Below are 9,006 nucleotides of genomic sequence, written 5' to 3' on the forward strand. Positions count from 1 at the left end.
ATATATATATATATATATATATATATATATATATATATATACAAACATATATAAATGTATGTATGCATATATTTGTGTGTGTATGTATACACGTACACACATACATGTATAGATTTACATGTATGCATATACATATATACAAGAAATGAACCTGAAACTAATATTCCAGGATTTCAAACATCAACTCTTGTTATGTGTCACAACCGATTTCTGCATGTCTCCTTTTGTTAATATATGGAATTAGTGATTGATCCATCAGACATCTATATAAGATGTGTGATACACAAAATCCTAAATGAAAATTATGTCTTCCTATATTTTGAAAGGCAATTTAATGTAGCAAATGCAGTAAATAGATTTTAAAATAAACCTATGCAAAAAATAAACAAAGTGAAATGATAATGATCAGTTCATTAAAACAAATAATAAATAGTTTCAACAAAGAGGTCATCATACGAAGAGAATTAAAATATTTCCTTTGCGGACCACGTTCATATAATATACAAGTACATATATAGGAAATCAATGTCTATTGTTTCATTATACAACCCCTCCCAATATAGGTGGTAGGATCTCGAGATTCTAAGTATGTCCAATATTCGTGTTAATAGGCATACCTGAATATAAAAATGCAGTCCTTGCGTGTAATAATAATGACTGTAAAAAGTGTAAGACTGACTGACAGACACTGAGTACCGCTCTTATGCATTATTGAATTTCAATGCTATATAGGTGTTGTAGGGAATTAGTAATGGTACACCCCTCCCACATGCCGAATGGAATAACCTAGTCACAATTAGTAAAGAGAAGTACGTGAAGTACCGGAGTACGTAGTAGACGGTCAGCGATAGTCGTGTCTTCACTAGTTTTACTGACTAAACTGTATACTGAAGTGTGTGTTATAACAATCCAACATTTTTTAGAATTATAACAGTGGCGACAAGGATTTAAACAACTTACGAAGGTTTTAACAACTCACGAGGAGTTAACAAACTCACAAAGTTTTTATTGTGTGAATTTTACGAAAGAGAAATTTTAAAAATTACGTTGGTCGGTTTGCCCGAATTGCAAAAACAACAACAGAAGCAACAACAAAAACAACAAAAGAAGCATCAACAACAATTAATTTTACAAAAGATGCTACAATTAATGAAGTCGTCAAGAAATTCAGAAAAAATGTTCTCGCCAGACTACGTTGCGAAGTTGATAACGGAGTTTAAATACGAATCAGACGAAGGAGTTACCTTCGAGGTATACTACAGAAGATATGAGCAAATCTTCGACAAAGAATGTAATGATTGGGACGACGAGATGAAAACGCGCTTAATCTTAAGAAAACTGGCGGTAGCAGAACATGAGCGTTACAGCAATTATGTATTCCCAAGATGGTCTTCGGACATAAACTTTAATGACACAATAGATATAGTGTGTAAAAGTTTCAGTGAAAAAAGCTCATTGGTCAACACATGTTGGAAGTGTCTGAACATAGAGAAAAAACAACGACGTGGACTACATCACTTATGCTGGTAGAGTAAACAGGGAATGCGAGAAGTTTAAGCTAGATGAATTAACGCCAGATATATTCAAAAGGAAACAAAAAGAATACTGTGGTCAACAAAAGAAAATAGGAACAAGTTTGGTGCGAAACGAAACCAAGACGTGAACTGATACTTAATGTGTGATGGCGTACTGATGTATGCACAGAGATTAGTGATACCGGAAGCACTGCAAAAGAAAATGTTGCGAGAATTTCACGTTGGACATCCTGGTATTTCAAGAATGAAAGCTTTAATGCGAAATTACGTATACTGGCCGAAAATGGAGAGAGGAATCCAAAATTTAGTGAAAGGCTGTAGAGGATGTGCTCTAGCAGCAAAATTGTCCACTGCGAAAAGTGAACCTTGGCTAAAACTATATGTTCCGTGGCCGAGACTACACATCGATTTCACTCGTCCTTTAAATTGTTCTGCATTAATATTCCTCGCACTTTCCATTGCGTTGTTGCCTTTATCGAACTCATAAAGCAAAATATGCCGAACATGTTTGTTCGTCACTTTCATTATAGCCTTGAAAAATAACTGTTAAAATTGAACTGCACTCTTCAAAACTTGCACTAAGGATAAGCAAAAGGTAGAATTACTACCTGCTTTTATAGCACGTTGATGCAGGTAGTTTATAACGTTTACACACACACACACACACACACACATTGAAAATTGACTTACTTCCGGAATTTTGGGCAATTGCTGAGGAAATGCCTTTGATATGTTAAAATTAGTTCGTAAGTTCTTGGAAACCTGTTTAGAAAGGAATGTGATTTTATTGCAGGTGAATCATAACTTAAGTTCAATGTAATTGAAATGACGCGCAAAAATGCACTTGAGCATGAATTAAATTATATAAATACTCTTTCACAAAAATGACTAACACTGCTTGCACACTGCCTAATAGGATAAAAATGTAACATACTCTAAGGATTAACATGAGTTTGTTCACTCCAGTAATGATAGTTTACTGAAGAAATACCCTCAGAAGTACGTTATTTAGGACATTACACGGACGGAAGAATATTAAGTGAAACTGAGAAATGTAGATGTACTGGTTATGGAGTTGTATGCTCGAATGTGTACAAGCATCTTGATTTGGATTCATATCTACACACACACATTAGAATACATATACACATTCAATCATTCATGCACTACACACATACACACACGCATACATACATACATACATACATACATACATACATACATACATACATACATGCATAGATTATATAATGAAATTCGTAGAAAGGATAATCCTGAGGAGACAGGTAAAAAATCTTTACAGCGATGCAGACGATATAGCCACTCATTTATTCAAAAGAATCCTGGTGGAATGTCACCCTCAAAATCACCATAATCTCTAGCACAGCAGACAGGATCTGAGAGACAGAGAGAAGAATTTGTGCAGTGTAACTGAAACCATTTGTCCAGCGGTTGTCAACATAATATTAAAGGTCAATGAGAAACATGCACCGAACTAATGAGGTTTCTGCAGGTACTCTATCCGGATTATAAATTTACATGTCTATCAATAACCTTTGGAGATCTTAGCTCTGTGACTAAATTTCACAATACAACTCTTGAGAAAGTGGGAATCACAAAACCAGACAGAACATGTCACAACAAAAGATTTCAGCTCCGAGTCCTCAAAGTTACTGTCAAATTAAATAAAATTCAGTACATGAATACGATCTATATTTGCAATGCTATGCATGCAAGTACCATTGCATACATGTTCACACACATACAGAGGAGTTGAACAAAATAATACAAACAACGTGTTAAATAGAAGTTTTATTATTTAATTCATTTTTAGTTCACCTTTAACCACGGCTTCAAAATGGCGAGAAATTGGCACGTTTCTGAACTGCTATTCGGAGATGTTTTAACCATTCTTCAAGTAAAACCTGCTTTAGCTTTTTCAGTGGCCATGGCGGAAGGAAGTGTATCCTCAAGTGCTATCCCAAAATGCAACATGACTCTTCGACTATATTAAGATGAAATGATTGTGGAGGCCAATCCAGATGGTATAATTTACTTTCGTGTTATTCGTAACATAACCTTATTGAGTAAACCGGCACAGTAACTTCCTGGATGATTGAACTACAATTAGGGAACAATGTTTGGTACTCTGTCATGGACATTATTAGCCCAAATACTGAGATAATTCTTGGCTTTAATCCTGTCATGGTAAAAACTCAGAAGTCGTGAGAATTCTATAAAATGGCTGCCCAAATCATCACAGAACCATCTCCACACTTTACAGTAGGTGCCAAACAGTCAATGCTGAAAGCTTCTCGAGACATAAACTTGCTTCGGTGTGGGACAATTGCTGAATGATGATCCACAAGGGAAGATGATGAGGCTCCGTTTAGCCATTGAACACTTCTGGTAGTTTAGAATCAATTTTTTCCGTTTATCATTGTTGAGGGTAGACAGGAGACATGTAACAAGTGAAGTCCTCTCATGGTATCTAAATCTATGTAGTACACGACGAGCGGTTTTGGATGATGTTTATTTGGCAAGATGATGATTTATTTCTGTTGTCAAATTTGCTTCCGCGTTTCGATAGTTTTACACATCAATGATTCACTATCTAAAGACCAACAATGGGCTTTTCCTTCCATCAAAAGTATACGCGCCAGATCCGACCTCACCTTAGAATCAGAATGTCAACATGATTTTCGTGACTGTACCTCTTGAAAAATAAATTTATGAGTTTTATGGACTTGAAGCTGCAGCTTTTCGCTCTCCAACTATTTTCCCTCTTTGCAAATCAGACAGGTTACGAATTTCATTTTATTTAAATGTAATTATCTACAAAGAAAGAAAAGCTGAGGGTTAGATCATAAAGTACAAGTCACACATAATGAATATTATCAAGAAACATTTCCTCCATGTAAAATTCGAAAAATAAATGAAAATGAACATATATACAAATTCCTTGTTAGCACCGATAAGCTTCGGTCGGACAAACTGTCACTATCACAGATTAGTCTACTTAAGCAAGCTTTGATGAAAACGGATGAGTATTTTCAAAAGTTATGAAGGCTTTTGTCCAGCAGAAATTGCATGACAATACAAAATCAGTTAGTTAAATCTTTTTTACTAACTTTCCTCTTCATAAAATAAGCAAAATATTCATTTTCCTTTGTATTTTGTGGTTGTATATTTCGTTGTACCATGTTGTAGGAAAGCAACATGGTACCGTGTTCACTCCCACTCTATGGCATCCTGGGAAAATGTCTTTAGCTTCGAGTTAACCAAAACCTTGTGGTTGGATTCAGTACAAGGAGACAGAAACAAACCCGTCGTAAATGCGTATGTATATATGTATGTATTTATGTATGTATGGATGGATGCATGGATGGATGCATGGGCGTAATATAAACAGTAGCAACAACAACAACAACAACAGCAACTGCAGCAGCAACAGCAACAATTACAACAGCAACTACAACAGCAACAACAAAACCAACAGTTGCTGGAATTAATGTTGAAGAAGCATGAAAATACTTCAAGTTTGTACTCGCCAAACTCAATTGAAGAATTCAGTTATAATCCAGAAGAGGCGAAGTTTTCCAAGGATAATGTAAACATTGGTCTGTCGAGAAAAAATACAACTACTTTTAAGAAAGTTATCCCCTGCCGAGCACGAAAAATATAGTAATTATATTCTGCCGAAGAAACCAGGTGAGATTAGTTTCGATGAAACAATTTTTTATCGAAAATTTTCAGTGAAAGAAGTTCCCAGTTCAATACTCTTTGGCAATATTTAAATTTGGTCAAAAAAGATTATCAAGATTTCGTCACTTATGCTGGGATTATTAACAGAGAGTGTGAAAAATTAAAATTAAACTAATTAATCCCAGACATGTTCAAATGTCTAATTTTTGTTCAAGAGCTTACTGCAAGCAAAGATGCAGATATACATTCCCGGATATTAACAAAATTAGAGCAGGACCAAAAGCTAACTCTACAGGCAGTAGCAGAAGAATGCCAGAGGATTATAAATCTATGACTTGGCGCAGATAAAATTGAAGAAAAAGATAAGAAAAAAGAGAAAAAATGTCAAGACCAAATCCATGTTGTGGGTGCGGTGGTCTACATTTTAATAGTAACTGTCCGTTCAAAAATATAAAATGCTTCAAGTGTGGCAAGGTAGGTCATAAAAATCACACTGTAAAGCAAAACCTAAAAGACCGTTCAACAGAAAAAAAATTATGTAAATAAGTTACCGGTGACATGAAATACGAACGAGCCTGAAAGGAAATTTGTGTATGTAAAAATTTATAACACAAACGTAAAGTTATAATTGGATACAGCCAGTGATATCTCGATAATTAACGTAGATACCTGGGAAAAATCGGGAGAACTAGAGTAAAAGAAACTTCGAAAATTGCCCGTGGTGTTTCAGGACAAAAATTGTATTTTAAGGGCGTAATAAGTGACATTACATTTCGTGGAAAAACCTTAAAAGCCAACGATTCTTATAAATTTCTATTTCTAAATAATGTGTAATTGTGTTGCATTCAAAGTTGGAAACAGCTGAAAAAAATACTTAGGGATTAAATGAAAGCAATAAGAATCTATTTACATCCGGTGGTAGTGTATTATAAGATTTAGGTATAAAAATATTTTCTCGAATAATTATAGTCTTCCTTGAAATTGAATCATAGTTTACGCTGTATACAAGTGGAACAATGTGCAAAAATGCAAACGTATATCTGCTGATTTCCATCGTAGTTAATTCACAAAGAGTCGACTGAACTGGTAGCACGCTGATATTGACGTGGCGTAAAGATACGTGTCAATAATATCCGGTAAACACTGAGCATGTGTTTGCTCACTTCCGGATTTGTCACACAGGTATCTATCTATCTATCTATCTATCTATCTATCTATCTATCTATCTATCTATCTATCTATCTCTACATACATATATGTATGTATCTGTATACACACACACGTAAGTATGTACGTATAAATATGCATGTATTTGAATATACATATTGCGTAAATTAAACATTATTTACATGTCACTAGTTGGAGTACTTGTTATTGATTTTACATCAACAAAAGAGTAAACTATATATACATACGCACATATATATGTATGTGTGTATGTTGTATGTGTGTATTTTGTATGAATGTATGTTGGCATGTAAGCAAGTAGGTAGGTACGTACGTACATACGTACCTACATTTATGTAACAGTGAAAAGTATGTAGGAACTAATAATTCGTGGTTGTGTTAGTCTTAGATTTCCCTACGTGTGCTCTGTATATCATTAAATATCAATTTATACATGTTCGTCTTTATCTTAACGCAAAGACAGGAAGAAGAATTTTTATAAATGCAAGGATGAATTGCAAAATTTGTAATCTGATTCGCTGTATGAAAAGTCCGCGTTGTGAATAAAGGCATAGGTACACACACACGCCCAAATACACACATACGCACGTACACATAAGCACACACACGCACATGGGCACACCACTCATTTTAACAGATATATTTACCAAAATTACATAAAAATATCTTGAAATACTAAAGAGTAAATTTATTCAACCACGGCCTCCAGACGACTTCGGAATCTACTGCAACTCTTCTGGACGGCCTTCTTGTTTAAGTTGGTGAATGCTGCCATAATCCTTGCCTTCATCTCATCTTTGGTATTACAAGGAGTTTTGTTGGTCTCTCGTTCAACTGCGCCCCACACATAATAATCAAGGGGGTTGCAGTCTGGGAAGTTAGGTGGCCAGATGTTAGTGTTGATGTTGTCGCAGAAATTGTCTGACTGCCATGACTGGATTCTCCTGCCTGTGTGGAATAGTGCGGTGTCCTGTTGCCAGACACAGGGTTTTCCAGCAGCCACACTCTTCACCCAGGTCAGCACTACCTCCTCCAGGCACTTAATGTAGGCCGCCGTCTTGTGTCTGAGACCGTATGGGAAGATGAATGTAGATATAACGTCGCCATCGCTAGTGATCACTCCAAACACGATGTTGACTAAATGTTTGATTTTTATCACTCACAGTACATGTCCTCAGATTGCACTGTTCTCAGACTGACACCCAGACACTCTGAAATGCTTGTATTGGAGCAGTACAGCATGTTCTTTCCATATTTTAGGCAGAGTGAATTGCGTCATGGTGCTGTTTTTCTCACAGACTGTGCGCAACTGACCCTACTATACTGTGTAGTCGACAAATTTTTTAAAAAACGCGCATGCCCGAAATTAAAAACCATATATAGGCAAGAGTGAAAATGCACCGTCAAGACATGAAACTACGCCAGTAGCAAATTCGTGATTCTAAGTTCAAACAAATCCACAATAATAGATATCAGGATACACGTAACCATAATTTTTTAAAACTTTTTATTTTGTAAAATTTGTGATTTAAGAATTGTAGCAGGCTGAGCAAAAGAAAAGAACTTTATTCAAGAATTCAAACCACAAGCGGATGGGTGACAATAATTATTTAATTTTTATCTGATTTAAAAATAAGGTTCACAAAAAATTTGTTGTAATTCATTCTTGTGATGAAGAATTTCGCCTAGCAAATTATTTTCATTGCTAAAAAAAAATCCAGAAACCTAGCTCTGACCAGAATAAAATAACAAGGTAAAAAGCTTTTATTTTTCATTCCTTTTGAAGATTGCTCATAAATGTGGTTTTGGTCGTTTGACTACTTCTTCTAGCGTATAAAAACTGCCTGTTGAAGGTAGTTTTCTCTTGTGTTTAAATGCACACTATTTTATATTGAGAATATGTTGTCTATTGACTTTTTATGCATGCTAGGCCACTGGTGGTGAATTTTCAAAAAACCTTACCACCCTATATATGTTATGTATATGTCTTTAACAATTTTTAAAAGATTGGTTCGGCGGTCATTCATTTACTGCCGACTGATACTGCGTTTGCGCGATGAATTTGAAAAATTATAATGTATAACGAAGAGACACGTGTTAATCGTCTCTTAATTATATGTTAGTGTTATGGCGCGGTCACTGATGAAGGATTTCGCCTAGTAAATTAGTTTATTTGCTAAAAAAAATCCAGAAACCTAGGTCTGACCAGAATAAAATAACAAGGTAAAAAGCTTTTATTTTTCATTCCTTTTGAAGATTGTTCTTAAATGTGGTTTTGGTCGTTTTGACTACTTCTTCTAGTGTGTAAAAACTGCCTGTTGAAGGTAGTTTTCTCTTGTGTTTAAATGTACCGTATTATATATATATATATAGAAAATGTAAAATAAAAACAAAACACAAAAGATTCTGCGGTACACGTGTTTCAAGCTTATATATACATATAAACATATATGTTCCCACACGTAGACACAAGTACACATATGTAAATATATACCCTAAATACACGCATATAGAAATACATGTATATATATACAGACACAGAGATGCATAATTACAAACGTGTATATATGTATATATA

The 9,006-nt window shown here is 34.9% G+C and overlaps 1 long non-coding RNA gene across 1 annotated transcript; it reads right to left on the reverse strand.

Annotated features, from left to right (window-relative positions):
* Nucleotides 1-3,334: 3,334 nt before the first annotated feature.
* Nucleotides 3,335-8,909, reverse strand: LOC128249097 (uncharacterized). The gene is made up of 2 exons (XR_008265225.1): nt 6,151-8,909; nt 3,335-4,370 (listed from the first exon to the last, which is right to left on the reverse strand). It is a non-coding gene; the product is annotated as an uncharacterized LOC128249097 (long non-coding RNA).
* Between the last annotated feature and the right edge of the window lie 97 nt (nt 8,910-9,006).

Source organism: Octopus bimaculoides, chromosome 11 (assembly GCF_001194135.2).
Source record: "Octopus bimaculoides isolate UCB-OBI-ISO-001 chromosome 11, ASM119413v2, whole genome shotgun sequence".
In the NCBI taxonomy this organism is placed as follows: Eukaryota; Metazoa; Mollusca; class Cephalopoda; order Octopoda; family Octopodidae; genus Octopus; species Octopus bimaculoides.